General features: G+C 42.4%; 1 long non-coding RNA gene across 2 annotated transcripts in view; it reads right to left on the bottom strand.

The window, feature by feature from the left end:
• Nucleotides 1-20501, bottom strand: part of LOC111768808 (uncharacterized) — a 42743-nt gene extending 22242 nt beyond the window's left edge. For both annotated transcript variants that reach the window (XR_011428396.1, XR_002801375.2), the window contains exons 1-2: nucleotides 20132-20501; nucleotides 19706-19815 (exon numbers count right to left, since the gene is read on the bottom strand). This is a non-coding gene — a long non-coding RNA (uncharacterized lncRNA). The remainder of the gene's footprint in view (nucleotides 1-19705; nucleotides 19816-20131) is intronic.
• Between the last annotated feature and the right edge of the window lie 252 nt (nucleotides 20502-20753).

Below are 20753 nucleotides of genomic sequence, written 5' to 3' on the forward strand. Positions count from 1 at the left end.
GGAGGAGGAAGGGAAGGCTCAGGGACAGAATAATGTTCGACTCACTCTACACCCCAAAAAGCCATGGGGAGAAGAACTGCTCCCACACTTCCTGGAGCCGGGAAGAGTCGGGAAGGCCATGGGAGAGATTAGGGATGGAGAGGACCCCGTCAGGAAACAAGGCTTGAGTCAAGCCAGCCACTTCAGTGCAGACAACCCCTTACAGCAAGACTTTTAACGTTCAGTTAACAAACATTTACAGGAGGCTTGCTCTGTGCCAGGCGCTGTTGTAAGTCCTTTGAACATGAACTCTGCAAATCCTCACAGCATCCCCTTGAGGAGGTTCTCATGTTACCTCCATTCTACTGGTGAAGAGACTGAGGTGCAGAATGGTCAAGAAACCTGCCTGGTGTCACACAGCTGTCGATGAGGAAGCCTGAGGATGCTGCAGCCAGTCGCCAACCTCACAGAGGGGCTGCCGCCACCACCGGCCATTCTGCCTTGGGCCCTGGGCAGGCTGCATGTGGGGGAGAAGGGGAGAACAAGTGGCCAGAGATACGCCGCAAACTGAGCCTAAAGGTTAACAGGGCTGCGTCTGCACCCTAATCGTTATCGTTATACAAGGAATTGGTGATGTTTTACTGGGCTCACTTATCTCAGCATTCCCACACGTCACCCATGCACAACTGAGAATCACAGGGAAAAACAGCCGGGAGTCAGCTCGTCTCTGACACCAATTAAGAACATGTTTCAGGAGGAATGTGGGGGAATTCTCGAGACAACCACGCCCTGCTTCCTCATCTGAAAGGAGCCCCCAAAATGCAGACTCAGCACAGCACCTCAGAACGTGGTCTACCTCAGAGACCAGAACACGTGAAACGTGAAGGAGAAAAGGTAAACTGCCTCAAGTGGTTGTCGCCACAACAAAGCTGTGTGATAACCCCCAAACTCAACGACTTTGCTGGGACAACTGGATATCTACACGCAAAAAAAAGTGATTTCCACCCTTACCTCATTCCATATACAAAAATTAACTCAAAATGAATCAAAGACCTACATATACGAGCTAAAACTATAAAATTTTTAGAAAAAATGTAGGAGTAAATCTTCATGACTTTGGAATTGGCAATGGATTCTTAGATATGATAACAAAAGTACAAGCAACAGAAAAAAAAATGAATAAATTGGACTTCATCCAAATTTAAAACTTTTGTGCTTCAAAGGACACCGTCAAGAAAGTAAAAAAGCAACCCAGAGAACGAGAGAAAATATTTGTAAATCACACATCTAATTAGGGTCTAATATCCACAATATATAAAGAACTCTTATAACTCAATAATAAAAAGTCAACCAACTCAATTAAAAAATAGACAGAAGAGTTGAATAGACATTTCTCAAAAAAAGAGACCTAAATGGCCAATAAGCACATGAAAGAATGCTCAATATTATTAGTCATTAGAGAAATGCAAATCAAAACCACCATCAGATATCTCTTCACACCCACTAAAATGGCTATAATTACAGAAAGGAAGAGCAAGAGAGAAAGGAAGGAAGGAGGAAGGAAGGAAGGAAGGAAGGAAAATAAGAGTCTGTGAGGAATCTTCTTACATAGCTGGTAGGAATCTAAGAGTGCTGTCACTATCCAAAACAGTTTGACGGTTCCTTGAAAGCTAAATATAGAATTACCGTATGATTCAGCAATTCCACTCCAAGTTATACACCCAGAATAATTGAAAACAGGCATTCAAACAAAACCTGTACACAAATGTTCACAGCAGCACTATCCATAATAGCCAAAAGGTGGAAATAACCCAAATGTCTATCAACTGGCTAACAAAATGCAGTATACCCATAAAATGGAATATTATTCAGGCATAAAAAGGAACGAGGCACTACATGCCACAACATAGATGAACTTCAAAATCATTATCCTAAGTGACACAAAAGGACACATATTTACAATTCCATTCATATGAAATATCCAAAATAGGTAAATCTGTAGAGACAGAAAGCAGATTAGTGGCTGGCAGGACCTGCGGGAGAAAATGAGAAGAGACTGCTTAATGAGAATGGGGTATCCTTGTGGAGTGACAAAAATGCTCTGGAACTAGGTAGTGGTGATGGTTGCATAACATTGTGAATGTACTAAATATATACTTTAAAATGGTTAAAATGCTGAATTTTATGTGAATTTTACCTAAAAAAACCCTCTCAATGGCTTTGTAAAATAGTTATTTACTCTAGTCACATCTCTGCGGCTCGTCTGGGCTGAGGGTTCTAGCGTGAGCTCGGCTGGCTCGGCTCCGGCCGCAGGTTGGATCAGGTGCCCCACATCGTCCTCACTCCCAGAGGCCACACGGGGCACAGGTTCCTCCTGGTGATGGCAGAAGCACAAGAGGGCACGCCCAGTACTCCAGCACACTTACAGCCTCGGCTTGCGTCGTGTCTGCTAACAGCCCCTTGGCCAAAGCAAGCCACACAGCTGAGCTCAAGGACAAAGGACAGGGACGCACACCCCACTACTGGTGAAAGGGACTAAAAAGTTGAGTGATGACGTGGGTGCACCTGGAGACATGATATGAAGTGAAATAAGCCAGACCCAGAGAGAAAAATACTGCTTGATCTCACTTAGACGTGGAATCTAAAAAAGTCAAACTCACAGAACCAGAGAGTAGAACGTCGCTGCCAGGGGCTGGGGGTGAGGGAAACGTGGAGCTGCAGGTCAAAGGTACAAACTCCCAGTGATCAGAGGAATACGTTCTGGGGTCTGACGTACCGCAGGGTGATTCTAGTTAGCAGTACTGTACTGTATTCTTGAAGTTTGCTTAGCAGGTAGATCTTAAGTGTTCTTACCACAAAATAAAAAGTAGCTATGTGAGGTGACAGCTGTGTTAATTAACTCGATTGTGGAGTCATTTCACAATGTATACATAGAATTAATTATCACATTGTACACCTTTAAAAATCACATTGTCCAACCTAAATATATACAACTTTGATTTGTTAATCATACCTCAATAAAGCTGGAAACAAAGAAATAAATGTTATTTTTAGAAAGTTGAATGACCAAACACAAAGATACAGAGAGGGGTAGAGTTGGGCACCCCAGTGCAATCCACGATGCTCTTTCTCTGCACGGCTGACCTCTTCATTCTTTACTCCTAAATGGCAAGAATTCCTCCAGACCTTTTCCACCAACTTTCATAACTTTTTAGAGCAAAGAGTCTCCTTCTAAGGAATATGACCCAATTCATTCAAGGTAACTCTTTCAATCATAGAAAACACAGATCAAAGTGAGTGTTTATAAACTTAGAGAGGCTTTTCCAAGGTTTAGCAGGTGGAATGGATGGGTTCTGGAGCAGTTATAAGGTCCTTGGTATCAGAAAACACATTTTCAAGTGTGTAGGTCTCTCCACCATACATAGCGGCAGATTTTAAAACTGACCATCAGTCAAGGGAAGAGAGAGGACATAGAGGATTGCATAAGAATTCATGGGTCAGTCCTGGAAGTAGCATCCATCACTTCTCTGGGCATTCTCTTGGCCAGAACTCCATCATATGGATGCAAATTTCACAGCTGCAAAGGAGACTGGGAAATGCAATCTAGCTGTGTGCCTAAGAGAAAAAGGCAACTGAGGACATGAATGGTGAGCCCGTCTCTGCCACATTCTGTATTAAGCTGCCTTTATTTGAATGTCAAATCATCTAAAGTTGGCTATAAAAAAGTGCTGAGCTCTTGTTTGTGGGAATTTAGGAGACCATGTCTTCAAGGTTGGAGGAATAGAGGGGAGTCCTGGCACTCGGTTTGAGGACATTAAGCGGCTAGAGAAGTAAGGACAACAAGAGGTAAACAAAAGTCAACTCAGAGGAGTCGAAAACTGCACCAGAACTTGAAGGAAAGCACATGAGGCATCAATGACCCACAGGATCTGATACCTGGAACCCAAATAAGAAAAGTGAGTGAGTTCTTAGAGACAAACACCATCAATAACAGAAGCCTTGACTTCACTTCAGCCTGGCCTGGGGAAGTAAGACCTCCTTGTGCGTTACGTAGTTCCCTGTTCCATTAACAGCTTGCTGCCTAGACTTTTACTGTCACCCTGAATAAATTCAACATTGAACAAGCAATGGAATCAAAGTGATTTGGACGCAAAAGTCTTTCTTCTCTTTCTCTTCCACTCCCGTCCCCAACATTCCCCCTCATTGCAGCGGCCCTGAACAGGAGTAAAGGAAAAGCCAGGCGATGATGCTGTTAACACCTCCAAGGCCCGTGGAAGATAAAATGAATTCAAAAATCGTACTTCCAAAGCACTCACTGTGCTTCGTAGAGCTGGTGAGCTCTTCCTTTCTCTGCCATGACCTAGTCTTCTCCCCTGAAATTTCAAGCCGGTTGCCATTTCCACCTCTCTCAACTGGGGGCTTTATTATCTTAAGGTGAGAAAAGTTTCTTGGGCAGTAGTCTGCCCGGGAGAGAATTCAGAGTGATTTAAGCAGTGCCCATGTGTGTTGGAGCTGGAAGCAGTCTCCAGCTGACACATCAGAGAGGGAACATGTAAGCTCAGATGCCTTTATTATGGGAGGTTGGATATCTCTACAAGCGACTCTCTCTCTTTTTTTTTAACCCTCAGATACTATTTTAATAAAAAGCCAACACAAGTTCTCAGCAAATCACAGCTTTGAAGGAAAATGTGAATCCCTATCAAACCCCAAAGAATTGTTGGAGCTGATGGAAGTCTGAATTCATCGGTTTCCCCACTGCCTCTCCACCCGGTCCAACCAACCCCTCCTCCTCCGGCTCACCCTTGAGTGCGGGATGGAGCTGCAAATCAACGCCTGGGGGACGTCGCATCAGACAATGGGAATGTCTACAGAAAGGTTAAAGCAGAAAGGAAACAGAATTTATAGACTTAGCATTAAAATCTTAAAGGACCTTGGGAACAGCAATGAATCTGACATTAGGGAAGGCAGGGGCTGTCAGAGGCCACGGCAGGAAGGCCTGACAAGGGCCATAAATCTAAGCTAAGAGCCAAAAAAACAGGCATCTTTTCAGGCTGAGGCAGTGTGATGAAAAGATTCCAACCTGGATTCAAAAGAGAGGCAGGGCCACAGAGCATGGTGGGGAAGGAGCCGACCGGGACGCGAATAAAGAACGAGAAGAGCAGCAGATTGCGGGGGTGGGAGAGGGCAGCGGGGCCGGGCAGCAACGGCCACAACAAAGACACCAGCAACACGCATTTGGCCGTGGGGGGAACTTTGAAACTGATCCCCAAAGAAAGGCAACAGAAAAGATGTGGCTGCTCCTTGCTGTGCCTTTGAGACGGCACGCAAAGTAACCTTGTAAGCGACCAGAATTGATGCAGAAAGCCAGGCACCTGGGGCAAAAGAAGGTTGTGGAGGGGGAGCTGGGGAAAGGCGGCAGGATCTGGTGTTACAACAGGAGTCGGGGAGCTGAGAACTCACAGGGTTGCCTTTGATTTTCATTCACTCATTCTGTGTATTTGGGGGTTTTGTTTCCTTCAATTATGCCCTCTGGGGCCCAAGTAAAACACGTTAAGACACTAACTGAAATACGCAAAACCATTGCAACTGAAAATAGCATACCATGAGTTATCATTGAGACGCCAGCTCAAGGGGCCTTCTTGTAGGGCAGGCCCATCGGAAAAGCCAGATCGGCACCACTTAGATTGTCACGGCTCATGCTAACTTCATCTACGTCACAGGGGGAGACATTAGTTCCTCTGCCTCAGTTTCCTCCAATGGAAAAGAAGTTGGCAGGTCTTTGTTGGAAAGGATTAATTAAATTAATATGTTCACAGTATATTTCAAAACCTTTGAGATTAAATTTAATTGTTAATGTAATGATAATGGCATATATATGCACATGCATATATATACCCACTCACTTATGAAATGCAACTTTTTCAGTGTTTTGAAATATGAAAATCAATATACCTTCTCATGCCTTACATTCCCCTCCATTCCATTTACTTTCCACACTTCTCTTTTTCCTCGTTGCTTTCCCCTTCTTCTCAAATTTCTGTCCACTTTTCTTTCCTAGCTTCCATCTTCTCTCTCTTTTCTGCCATTTTGACCCTCCTCAGTTTCTCACCTCCCCTATTTGCTTGGGAAAACAGAGAGCATCTCCGAGGCAATGTCATTTCATAGGTGAGTACATCTGGTCATTAATATTCATGAGTTTTCTTAATCTCTAGTAAAAATAGAAAAAAAAATCTACCTTTGCCTGTGTCAGACTGGCTGATTAGCAGACAGTACTTGAACAGTATAAGACTCTCCTTCTTTAGAGACTGGAGGTCTGAAAGCCCCAGAGTGGTTGATGCTTTCCTTGGACCAACCAAGGAGAGGGCAAGTCAGCAAAGTTGAGAGATGATCTTGGGGGAGAAATTGAAGCCTCAAAGTGATAAGGATAATCATAACCTTCAGGTGGTCATCTTTTCACATCCCAGACTCACCAGCAGATCAAAGGGGTTTCCAAAAAGTTAAGAATCTGAGACACTAGAACCTACTAAATAAATGCCCTAAAGTGTTTTCTGTTGCCTGTAAAAAGTCGATGTGGATCAGGAAAAAGCGGCTGCGTGACTCAGACCTGGCATGTACTGTCTTAAAACGCAGAAAGGAGACAAAAATGTCTGTGTAAAAGGTAAAGGGTGTGTAAAGAGTAAAAGCAAAACAAAATTAAAAAGATGGAAAAATAAACACCACTTCAGATACAAGGAAATTCTGATATCTAGGACCTCCCCTACGAAATAACTTTTTTTTTTTTTTTTTGCTTAAGTCAACGTATCCATAAATAAATGAACTTCATCTGACTTCTAACTAACTCATTTGGTGAAAAGCTAGTGGACTAGAAGTTTATTTGCAGAACTGGGGTCTTTCAGCAGCTCAATAAAGGCTTCCTGTTTGACTTTGGGCAAGTTATTTAACTACTTGATATCTAAAGTTACTCATCTGTAACGTGAGTAAAACAATATGATAGCCATGTTATCTTTGGCTGTCGGGCTGCTCGCAACTTTGAATGTGTAACTCAATCTCACAGAGGAATTTCACAGAATTAATGAATATCTGCAAATGCTGAAGGGCCTCAGGTTGAATGCTGACTTCATGGAATTATGGCTACAGAGCAGCTGCTAATCGCGCCGGCACCATCACCCCCCCTCCTAGGTCATCACTCTCTCCTGTCCCGTCTGTACCCTTACATTTAAGAATAAATCTGTCCCCTCTTCCTAGAAGGGCTTCTCTCCATCCCACCATCCATTAGAGCCCCTACCACACCTTCCCTCTAGAACGCACAAGAAATCTTGTTGACTTTGACTTGTCTCTTCTTCCTCCCTCCTTACACCTTATCATCGGGTTTCTGTCCATCACTCTATACGGTTTTATTTGCCTCAAACTCTAGAGTGCCCCTACGTACAAATCTTTCTACAAAGCTGGGTTCTTCTAACCACTTTTTCTAGTGCTGTGATAGCTTATGTCTAGACTTCCGAGATGCCTCCACGCAGTAGATCACCTCCGACTTTTCCAGTGACTCCTCGGCAGATTCTATTTCTCTTCCTGCTCAAGGACCATCCCTTCTAACTCTTCCCCATATAGTATTTCCAGTAAGTGGGTCATCTAAACATTTAATTTTCCTATCAACTGTATGTCTGACCTCCAGATTCTACTCCTTATCTCTTTTAGATCTGCAGCATGAATTCTGTCAAGATACATGTGTCAGTTATCCAGTGTCACAATAATAATGCATAAGAAACCATCTTAAAACTTAGTGGTTAAAATACTAACCAATTTTTGTTGCTTGTGAGTATATGAGTGCTCCGGGTGGTTTTGTGACGCGAGCCTGACTTGATTGATCTCAGCTGGGTGTGTTCATGCACCTGCCGTTTTCCCAAGGAGTCCACCACAATACTTTGGCATAAATGTCCTGCCATCATAAAAGGCCAAGCAAAGAAAAAGCTAGCCTTTTTGCCTGGCCTTTTTGGCAGTACTGTCAGCATTCCAAGACCTTAAGCTCCCTATGCTTAGAAATTTAAAACCATCACTCAATCTACTTCAAAATTTCAGCATTATCTGAATCTTTGTTTTCTCCTTATCACATCCTGTCTAGGCTCTTGAAATAATTTCCGTACAAACCTCCACATTTCGAGGGATCCATCACCCCCTTCAAGTCATCATAAATGGAGATCTACATTCTCCTTCTACAAGCATCACTTTGACCCTCTCAGCTTCTTGTAAAAATCTCTGCTCCTGGTCACATCCTTCCACAAACATTTGCATGTATATGCACAGGCTGGTGTGCCACATCTCAAAAATTAACAGTAGAAGGGAATCGATAGCTGAATGTTTAAAAAAATGGAAAAGAAAGAAAAGAAACAACAAAATTAATGACACAATAGTTGAAATCCAGTTTATCTATTTCTTCTTATTGAGCCAAATTCTGGAAAACTCTGAAAATAACATACTAACGTCTTCAATCCACTCACTCATGTTGTATATCCATCTCTGACTGCTTATAATAAACATACATAATTGTTGGAAAACTCATTAATCCAGATCTTGTTGATATGGCTACTGTCAAAATTAATCATCTCTTCTCAAGCAGGATAGTTTCCTGTTGTTAAATTCACTGGAGCCCATGAGTAAAACAAAACGTGCCTGGATTTTCCAAAGTATATTTGAAAACTATAAGAAGATCCAAACTCAGTCAATAACTTCCAGAACTAAAACCTATAGTTTAGGTATAATCTCCTATTTAGGCAAGAAAATGGAACCATTTTTCATAAATTTGCTCATTTTTATTCTCTACCTTTACTTGCTGTTCTGCCAAAAATGCCTGTGTCTCTACCTTACCTCTTCTTAAGCCCAGTTCCTGAGGGCAAGGGCTTGGTCCCCACCACTCTTCTCTTCTCCAAGCTTCCCCACATTGCTCAGCACATAGTTGGAACTCAGTAAGTATTTACTCTTTATGGTGGCAGTATGGGGCCCGTTTCAGTGGACCACCTCTTCGTCAGTGGACCTCACAAAGGCACAAACTTACAACGGAAGAGCGCAGTCTTTTGAACATCTGGAATAAATGCCAACACTCTGGTCTGAACACTCTTCTCTGGAGATTTCAAATTTGTCTTTCTCTTGAGTTTGTATGTGTGTGGCTACAGCTATTGTTCTTGAAAACCCAACGTCTGGTGCTTTTTCTCTGGATTAGTTTGGACTCACAGTCTCAAGCTAACTTGAAGCCTTTCATAGGTGCCCTTGATTCCTTTTTTGGAACTTTGGTCCCCTTTACCCTTTCTTCACCCTGTGTCTCTAGCGCCTCGATTTCCGGGTCTCAGGCCAACGCTGAAGGTCTTTGGAGGGAGCATCCCTCCTCCCACCGATCTGTTCAGCGTAAGTCTAGCCCTTTGCCTTCTCTGTTTTCCACGGCTCAGTCATCACTAACCACCATACGGAATCTCCAATGCTGCTTCCATCTATACACTTCCAGGTATCCTGTGCCCAGTCTTGGGGACTACTCAGTCCTCTTTGGTTTCCTTCTATTACTGAATCTGATCACTGATTTCTAGTTTCCCCTCCTGCCTTCAGACGAATCAGACAAGAGAATCATACTAACCAAGCAAGAGGGTAGAACCAGGGTAGGGAGGGCTGAAATTCTCAGGTTGTTTTCCTCTTATATCTCCCCATTCAGTGACTTCAAGCCCTAAATTTTGCAAAGCTCCCTCTGACAGAGTTCACCTCAGCCCTCTCTTCTCTTTCCCACAAACTCTTGAGGCCCTAGAAAGTCTTTTTTCAATCCATACAGACAAGCAGTTCCACTTATTAGTTTGATTCAATGCCAAGTTACTTTTCTGAAACACTTTCAGTCTGCATTATAAGCCAACACTCCCACGAGAGCTGGCCTGCCTGCTTCCTTCCCACACTGATGGTGTGAAAGGGGAAAAACACCACCCCTCCACCCCAGCCGAAGAACAATCCCACTCAGGTCTGTGCTCAGCTGAGAGACAACGCAGGCTTCTGGGCCAGCTATTCAGCTCTTCTCCCCATCTTCTTTCACCCACAAAATGGAATAAATGATGAACAGGAAAATTAAACAAAGCAAACAAGATGAATTAAATGAGCTTGTCTTTCCACATGCTCATCTGCATGGTGATGGGGAGCAATTTCAAATCAAGATGCGAGCAGTAGCCAAAACTATTAGTAGGTTGGGAAACGGGGTGCATCAAGGATCAGATTTAGAAAACAGTGCTCTTCTGCCAAACCTCTGAAATTCTAAACAAAAGCAACACTCAGATACATTGAAAAGACCAACCCAAAGTGTCTGGTTTCCTTAACTGGTGCACATAGCAGGGAGAATGTTGGCAGAACAGTTGATTACCATAAAAGAGAGAGCTATGCAGAAACCACATCAGAGTAAAGTCAACCAAAACGAAGTCAAACGTTTGAACTGTTTTGAATAGATTATGATAGCGACTTTAAAATGTTCTAGCCTCGATTAATGAGAAATGCAAATGAACTGACTCAGAAGCAAATCGGCTTCCCCTGTGAAGTGACCCTCTGCCCCTCAGATTTGGGGGTGAAGTAAATACCTGTCAGCTACAGAACTGCTCAGAGGACAGCACATCCACGTGACAGGCGGTTTGAGCCAGGCACGGTGACCATTTCCAGAGAAGAGAGGAGTCAGCCTGGAGCTCAAGTGAGCCTGCAGATCTGCCTTAACCGCCAGCTCCACCCCTCTCTTCCTTTCAGTGAAGAACTACATGGAACAGCTGGTTTTGATCATTCCATCCATGGCAAAGACTGTGAGAAACACATTTATTTTAGTAACACACAGCAACATATATACATTTACACACATGTATTTACACATGCTTTTTCTCTGGGTTGTATATATGTCTATTTATCGTCTAGGGTTGGCAATAACCTTTACCCAGTCTTTCAGAGTGTCCTCTTATGAGCTGTCAACAAAACCTTTCCTAATTTGGGTTCTTGGCAGCTGAATCAAACCACCATTGGAAAACAAACTGCTGGGCTTTCGAAGCCCAGCCCATCCATTTGGGCAGCCCGTTTGCTAAAGGACTCTGACCTCCCCTGGAGACCCTCCCCTCCAAGCCCTTCTTAGCATTATTGTGCTAAAAGAGACTGTGGGGAAACCGATACTGTTTTGAGAATACATGAGTGGTTCTCATCACACTCTCCAGATCCCGTCCAGAGTGGGAGCAAAGACTCAATGATGTGTGGGCTTAGAGCTTCAATGAATCAGGAAAATTTTCCCTAATGTTAATGAAAAGAATAGACGGCAAGTATGAAAGGAGGTTGACAAGATGACTGGGAGTCTTGTTTATGGTTCTGCTTTGCTGTCAGAGGAACAAGCTCTGAGTAACAGCCTTGTTGATAATGAGTTATTTTCATGAGGGCGTTTTAAGTGGGCGGCTCGCTCTCCCCAGATAGCCAGACCGCCTCATGCCAGGGAGCCAGCACCACCCCCGCCACTTCTGCTGCCCGTGGCCTGGGGTTGAAACATGTGAGGCAGCTGTGGGAGACGAGAGCCAGGCATCCTTCTATTTATTTATTTAACTACGCTGCTGGCCGGGCACAATTACAAGGTTTTCCATTTACATGATCTGCTAATTGGATATCCGTACCTGCCCAGTCTTGGTCCACACTTAGAGGCCCTAGAAGCTGGCCCTGGCCATTTCATTCCAAATATGTCCTGGATGCCAGAGTGGCCAGGAAAAACACTTGAGAACAGTGTTCTCAATATTTAGCATGCATAAGAACCACCCTGTAAACTTGGTAAAACACACATTGTCAGGCCCACCTCAAAAGATTCTGACTCAATAAGTCTGCGAATTTGCATTTCTAAGAAGTCTCCTTTCCAACAACCAGGTAATGCTGATGTTGTCGGTCTGCAGACCTCACTCTGAGCAAGGCACCGCGTTGGAGAGGGTTGCTATCAGAAGAGGTCAAGTCATTACTTTCTCTTCAATCAAGTCAACAATGGGTGCTAATTGGAAAGCAATTTTCTGCAGGTAAGAAGAAAGGAATCTGTGGTCTTTCCAGTTTGGGTATTTATCTTTCCCTCTCACTGCTGACCTAATCCTGCTCGTCCTTCAAGGCCTGGCCTGAGTCCCCCTGGAGCCTCAACCAGAAACTCCAACCTGCACTAACATCTCCCCCAGCTGCACTTCTACTGCACTTCAACACAGGGTTGCCTACTTTTGTTCTTAATTGTTCACTAATTGCTCCTCGCATGTGAATTTTGTAATAGACCTAACTCCAATGCAATTGGACAAAGGCTCTCTCAACACTCACAGAACAAGGAGTAGACACGGAATGCTCTTTAAAATGAATTTCAAAGATCAAAGCAGAATTGAATTAGTGTGCCTTTGAATATAAGAACAGGTAACATTGGAGAGCTGCGAACACAAAGGAGTCGTCAAATCAACCCTTCTCCATGCCATTTTGGCCGTGGTTCTAAATTTTTTTGTTTGAAGTGGCTGGCACAAGATAAAGAGAGACACTGCTGTGTGGAACACTTAATAACTTACCTTTTCTGGTATTTTTTTATAGACAGGAATTAGTTCAAACTGTGCCCAAGATGTTCCCAGATTGAATGCTGCTGCAGAAAATAGATTAAAATAATATGTAGGAGACTGTGGAATGGCAATGTGAGGAGTACCAAAGCCCCTCTCCTCGAGTAAATACCATTGAACTACTGAAAATTATATCAGAACAACCATTTAGTCTCTGAAAATTTTCCTAAGGACATACATCAAATGGAGAAATGGTCATTTAAGAAAATCTACTAAATCTTAATTTAATATACTATGTACATTGCAAGCCCTAGGACAACCACTAAGAAAATAATTCCAAAAATATATAGTTAAAAAAATCATTAAAGGAATTAAAATGTTACACTAGAAAATATTCTCTTAAAGCAAAAGAAGGCAGCAAAGGAGGAACAGAGAAACAAAAAGCTCTGAGAAAGATAGAAAGAAAAAAGAAAAATGGCAGACATAAATCCAAACATATCAATAGAAACAGTAAATATGAATAAACGATACAATCCAATCAAAAGGCAGAGATTTAGGATAAGAAATAAGACTCAACTATATGGTGTCCACAGGAAACACATATTAGATTCAAATATACAAGCAGGTTGAAAGTAAAAGGATGGAAATAGACATATACAAACAGCAACCGTAAGAGAGCTGGGGTGGCTGTACTCCAGCTGGACTGATGTCAGATGAAATAGACATTAAAACAAATAAGGCCACTAAATCATAAGATAAGAAATACATTTTATAATGTGTTTTTATGAGATAAAATGGGACATTTTATAATGATGAAGTTAATTCATCAAGAAGATATGGCAATGATAAACCTATATGCACCCAACAGCAGAGCCTCAAAATACATGAAGCAAAAGTTAACAGAATTGAAGGGAGAAAGATCACTCAACAATAATAGTTGGAAACTTCAATACCCCAAATTCAATAATGGATAAAACAACTGGAGCGAAGACTGACAAGGATATATAAAACTTGAACAACGCTATAAACCAACCAGACCTAATAGACATCTAAGGAAGACTCCACCCAACGAGAGAAGAATATACATTCTCCTCTAGCACACATGCAACATTCTCAAGGATAGAATATACTCTGAGCCACAAATAAAACCTCAATAAATTTAAGGAGATTGAAACCATATAAATTATTTTCCAACCACAATGGAATTAAATTAGAAACCAATAACATATGGAAATTTGGAAAATATATGAATATGCAGATATTAAATACACACTCCTGAATAATCAGTTAGTCAAAGAGAATCATAAGTCATAAGACAAATAAGGAAATACTTTGAAATGAGTGAAAATAAAAACACAACATTCCAAAATTTATGGTCTGTATCTAAAGCAGTGCTTAGAGGTAAATTTATAGCTGTAAATGACAATGTTAAAAAAGAAGGAAGAGCTCAAATCAATGACCTAGTCTTCCATCTTAAGAAACTGGAAAGAAAGAGAAAACTATACCCAAAGCAGGAAGAAGTAAGGATAGGATAAAGAATAGAGTAGAAATAAATGAAAAGGAAAATAGAAAAAGATCAACAAAACCAAAAGTTGGTTCTTTGAAAAGAACAACAAAATTGACAAACCTTTAGCTAGACTGACCAAGAAAAAGGGAGAAGACTTAAGTTACTAGGATTAGGATTTAAAGAGAGACATCACTACTAACCTTACAAAAATAAAAATAATTATAAAGGATTTATGTTACACTATTAGGAATATGCCACAGTTCTTGGATATTCTGCTTCCATTTTTTCATTCATTTTTATCATTGCTTTTCAGTTTTGGAAGTTTCTACCTTCTAGTTCACTGATTCTTTCCTCAGCTGTGTCCAGTCTACTGAGGAGCCCATCAAAGGCATTTTTCATTTCTGTTATGGTGTTTTTTATTTCTAACACTTTCTTTTAACTTATTCTTGGAGTTTCCATCTCTCTACTTACATCACTCATCTGTTCTTGCATGTTGTCCACTTTTTCCATTACAGCCCTTAGCATATGAATCTGTTATTTTATTTCCCAGGCCAGTAATTCCAAAATCTCTGCCATATCTGAGTCTGGTTCTGATACTTGTTTTGTCTTTTCAAACTGTGTCTTTTGCCTTTTGATACATCCTGTCATTTTTTTTTTTTTTTTTTTTTGAAAGCCAGACACGACATACTGGGTAAAAGGAACTGAAGTGAATAAGCCTTTGGTGTGAGGTTTTATGTTTGTCTGGCTAGGTGTTAAGCTGTGTTTACTGTTTGCTGTAACAGTGAGCATAAAAGGCTAAGATTTCCTTTAGCGTCCTTATTTTTGTTCCCCTGTCATCTCTGGGTTTTCTGACACTGCATTAGATGGAGTCTGAGCCCTGCCATTCTTTTACCTACAACCTGCTGCTATCATGCAGGAGCTTGATTGATGTAGTGATAAGGTGTGGGGGAAGGGAAGCATGCTGTATCCCAAAACTAGGTCTCCATTGTTGTGTGAGTCTGCCCCTGGGCTGCGATCTTCACAAGCTCTTCTTAGGTTTTTTCCCCCAGAGGTGACACAGGAAGGCTAGTGGGGGCTGGAGTTGGCCATTTCTCCTCCTCCACATCAAGGGCTGGAGGGGGCTGGAGTTGGGTATTTCTCTTTCCCCAGATTCACTAGACTGGCAAAAATAGTTTCTTTTGAGGGCACTCTTTTGTTAAGGAGCACAGAATCTTCTGGGCATATTTCACAATGGTTACTTTTGCTCTCCTCCTGCTAAAAGCACAAGGAGACACCCAATATTCACACTGAGAACCTGATGAGGTTCCTAGGGTTAAAACTCGTAAAATGTGGGGATTTGTCTAAGGAGGGACCCTCAGAGTTTTTAATTCTCAAGCTAGTCCACACCGAGCCTATAGCAATTCATCAATCTCAGGTTAAGCTTTCCCACCAGGACTGCTCCAGTGGCTGACGTCTGCTCCTGGCCTTCTCCTCCTGGTAAGCTGTGACTCTTCTATCCGCCTCTCCCTGCAGTTTGGGGGCAGCGGTTTCCCCTATGACCTCAATTCTCTGTTGAACATAAGAAGAGTTGTCAGTTTTTGGTTTGTTCAGCTTGTTTGCTTTTGTGAGGATGGCAACTATAACTTCCAAGCTCTTTACGTGCCAGACCGGAAACTGGAAGTCATAAGGAAATGTGAACAATTGTATGCCAACAAATGAGACAGGTTAGACAAAATGGGCAAATTCCTAGAAAGATACAAACTACCAAAACTGACTCAAAAAGAAATAGATACTCTTAATAGACCTGTAACAAGAGATTGAATTAGTCATTTTAAAACTTCCCACAAAGAAAAGCCCGGCCCAGATGGCTTCACTGGTGAATTCTACCAAACATTTAAAGAAGAATTGATGCCATTTTTGCAAACTCTACCAAAAAATAGAGAAGTAGTTCTTTCCAAGTCATTCCATGAGGTCAGCACTAACCTGATACCAAAACCAGACAAATACACCACAGACTGATATCCCTTATAAATATAGATGCAAAATTCCTCAGCAAAATACTAGCAAACCAAATCCAGCATCATATAAAAGAATTCTATCCACGACCAACTGGGATTTATCCCATGAATACAAGGTTCGTTTAACATCCAAAAACCAATGCAATATACCATATTAGTAGAATAAAGAACAAAATCCACATGAGCATCTCAATAGATGCAGAAAATACATATGACAAAACCCAGGAGATTTTCACCATAAAAATCTAGGAATAGAAGGGAACTTCCGCAACCTGATAAAAGTATCTATGAAAAAGTACAACTAACATCATAGTTAATGATAAAGTATTGAATACTTTCCCATTCAAATTAGGAACAAGACAAAGACATCCACCCTTGTCATTTCTATTCAACAACGTACGGGAGGTTCTAGCTAGGCAATTAGGCATGAAGAAGAATAAAAGGCATCAAGGTTGGAAAGGAAGAAGTAAAACTCTCTAATCATGATGACATGATCTTGTATATAGAAAAGCCTAAAGAATCTACTGAAAACCCTTAGGACTAATGAACAAGTTTGGCAAGGTTGCAGAATACAAGATCAATATGTAAGTATCAGTTGCAGTTCTACACACTAGCAAAGAAAAATCCAAAAATAAAATTAAGAAAACAATTCCATTTACAATGGCATCAAAAAGAATCAAATACTGAGGAATAAAAAGCACAAGATCCATACACTGAAATCTACAAAACATTGTTGAAAGAAATTTTAACAGATCTAAATAAATGAGGAGACATCCCATGTTCATGGATTGGAGGACATGATATTGTTAAGATGGCAATACTCCATAAATTGATCTACAGACTCAATACAATCCCTTTCAAAATCCCAGCTGACTCCTTTTTTTGACAGAAATTACAAGTTGATTCTAAAATTCATCTGGAAAAACAAGGGACCCAGAATAGCCAAAATAACCTTGAAAACAAAGAACAAATTTGGAAGACTTGTGCTTCCCAATTTCAAACTTACTGTAAAGCTACAGTAATCAAGAGTATGCTACTGGCACAGGAATAGACATACAGATCAACAGAATAGAATTGGCAGCTGAGAAATAAACCTTAAATCTATGATCAATTGATTTTCAACAGGGGTACTGAGACAACAAAAATGGGGCCAGAATAGTCTTTTCAAAAAATGGTGCTGGGGGAGCGGCCCAGTCACGTAGTGGTTAAGTTTGCATGCTCCACTTCAGCGGCCCAGGGTTTGCCAGTGCGGATCCTGGGCGTGGACTTACATACCACTCATCAAGCCATGCTGTGGTGGCATCCCACATACAAAATAGAGGCAGATTGGCACAGATGTTAACTCAGTGACAGTCTTCCTCACCATCAACAATGGTGCAGGGACAACTGGATAGCCATACAAAAAAGAATGAGCTTGACCCCCTTCCTCACATCATACGTAAGAATTAACTCAAAATGGATCATAAACCTAAAAAAAAGAGCTAAAACTATAAAACTCTTGGAAGAAAACATGGAAGTAAGTCTTCATGACCTTGGCTTGGGCAATAGTTTCTTAGTTATTACACCAAAAGCACAGCAACAAAACAGAAAATAGATAAATTGGAGTTCATCAAAATTAAAAACTTTTGTACTGCAAATGATACCATCAAGAAAGTGAAAAGACAACCCACAGAAAGGGTAAAATATAGTCAAATCATACATCTGATAAATGACTTGTCCTCAAAATATAGAAAAAGAGGGAACATTTACACCTACAACTCAACAAAAAGCTCAATTTAAAAATGGGCAAAGGGTCTGATGAGGCAGTTCTCCAAAGAAGACACACAAATGGCTAACAAGCATACGAAAAGATGCCCAGTTATTAGTCAATAGGGAAATGCAAATAAAAACCACAAGAACACTCACCAGAATGGCTACAATAAAAAAGACAGACAGTAACAAGTGTGGCGAGGATATGGAGAAATTGGAACCTTCAGTGCATTGTCGGTGGGAATATAAAATGATGCAGCCACTTTGGAAAACCATTTGGCAGTTCTTCAAAAAGTTAAACACAGAGAGTTACCTTCTGACCCAGCAATCCCGTGTATACACTCCTAGGAATCTATCCAAGAGAGTGAGTACCCTCTTGCCTGGCTGGATTCAAGTGCTCCCATTATGCCATCAGGAATCTCAATAGAAGATAGATAGGTAGATGATAGAAGATTGATAGATATAGATCGATCGATACATGATAGATAGATAGATAGAAGATTAGAAAGATAGACGAGAGAGAGAACTAGATTTATCTCAGCCCTGCTTTCCTCTGTGTTGACCTTGTTCCCTGTTCTGTCAAGATGACCACCAGCCACTCCAGGCTCACAGTCTCCCAGTTCAGCCGCTCCAGTGGAAAGAGCACCTTTCCAAGTACCTACAGACAACACTCCCAGACTGCTTCTCATTGGCCTGCTTCAGGACACTTGCCCATCACTCAGTCAACCAGTGGCCTGGGGAATGGCCTTTGTGGTTGATCTGACCGAGAGGTCATGCTCATCTCTAGGTGGGTGATGAGGAGACACACCTGGCACATGTGCTGTGGTCCCCTGAAGGGATTTTGAGATGCTGATGACAGAAGTGGGTATGGGAGTTGGGATCCACTACAGTGATAGAAAGTATAACTTAGAAGCAGGTTGTCATTAAACCTTCTGAGCTTAGGAACAGAAAGCTCTATCATGATCCCTGGAAATGATTTTTAAACCAATCTGAAAAAAAAGTTGTGCTCAAGGTTGAATAATGAACTTTAATTAAACATACAACCACACAGATGGTGTCTCTTGAAAAATTTCTAAGACAATAGCAAAAGTTGAAACTCTTTGTGGTTTGGATGCACCAGTCCTTATGATGAGATTGCGGGACTCGGCACAGTGTTGTCAGATGGTTCCTATTCCAAGCTTTCGGTTTTATCACAGTGTGTACGGAAAGCTGACTTCCAATGGCAGCACTGGAGGCAGAGCAGTCCAATCTCTGCCCTAAATGGGATGGGGGGAGGGTGCAAATCCAGGAGTTCAAGGATATTGTGTTACAGCGTTTCCTGTGTGTCACCTGCACAGCAAAGCCGGCTCCCGTCGGTACCTGCTTCACCCTGAACAAGCTGCAGACCACGACCAGTGGCAGAGCCTTTCCGGACGGCTGAATTTCAGTCCGGCTTCCTTGATCCTAGCAGTGGCAATCTTTGTCATCTTAGCATAAATTTCTAGCAAAGTTTTTTAAATTAATATTTTATTAAAAACACACATAGGTCCTTAAATGGCCTACTACTGATCACCTCTTTGGGGTTTTTCCACAGCTTAGCATTTTACATGTATTAATTGTTCTCTGCATACAGAGGCCAGATTCTGTCTTGCATTTTTTGTAGCTTTCATAGCAACTCTGCAGAGTAAATGTTAGAGAAAATTTTTTTAAATAACACCAGTTTGATGACTCAGAATGTTATCTTGCCTGGGAACACTACTACTAGGAATAATGATATAGCATTTATTATATTATTAAATATAATGGCATTTATTAAGCACTTACATGTACTAATTTAATTTTCACAAGACTTTCAGAGGATGGTACCATTTCAATAATGAGGAAACTCAGAGAGGTAAACTCATTTACCCAACGTCACACAGCTAGTAAGAGATGGAGCCAGAACTCAAACTCACATTCTGGCCAGTGCTTTTAACCACCTCGCTGGCATTTCGAGGGCAGCCTCTATGTCATCATATCCATCAGGAGCCCTGGTGACCATCACCAGGCCCGGTTCCTGCAAAGACTAGAAAGGCACAGATGTGAAACAGCGTGCACACACACACACCCAACACATACACCCACAACCCTCACACACGCCTGCATTGCTTCTTGCCTGGCCAATCGCACCACCCTCTCTCTCCTGTCGCTTCCTCAGAAAGGCAGCCAACAGTGTCAGCCGTGGGGTTGGAACTGGAGCCATTTCCTTCCTGGGGGACTGAAAGGCGTCAGCCCCTGCCCTTCCATGTTGGTGAGACACCCTGCCCCCTCGCACTGTCCAGTGAGGATCAAACAAGCCTGTGCGGGGCTGGGCCTTGGATGCACGGGGGTAGAATTTGTACCTGAGGAAGATGTAGTGTCGATTTGCCTTTTTCAGGGTGACCAGGGCCACCAGGCCCCACACCTCTGCTCGTGGCCCCCGGGAGCCCTGTATGGCCAGAGAGGATCAGTGTGCCACCCTCTCACGCGGCCTGTCTCTCGGGAAAGCAAAGCAACAGGGAGAAAAGTCCACAGCTGGCCCTGCTCCTCTCTAGGTCAGCCTAAAGGGACAATCCCGGGTCCTTCTACCCCTTCCCGGGTGCTCTAGAGCTACAAATTCACAGTTGCCGAGATGCCGTGGCAGCCAGCTTTCTGAGAGGAATCCAGTCCCCTGCACCAAGCTAACCCTAACCCTAACAGTGAGGCCCTGACTGGGGTCTTCTCTCAACCTCTGAGGTCATAGACATGACCCCAGACATGGAACACAGAAACAGAAGGTTCCACATTCTTCAGGCTCAAAGGGGGCTCCGGCGCTCGGGGGCAGAAGCGGAGAACTGGCCTGCCGATCTTCCTCACGAGGAGGTGAGGGGGGAGGCGTGGGAACTCAGAGGCTGTGTGACAGAAGAGAGTGGCTCCCCTCTCCTCAGAGGCTCCCTCACCACATTTAGCAGCGTCTGCAAGAAACGGAGGAAGGCGTCTGGGTTG

Source organism: Equus caballus, chromosome 18, assembly GCF_041296265.1.
Source record: "Equus caballus isolate H_3958 breed thoroughbred chromosome 18, TB-T2T, whole genome shotgun sequence".
NCBI lineage: Eukaryota > Metazoa > Chordata > Mammalia > Perissodactyla > Equidae > Equus > Equus caballus.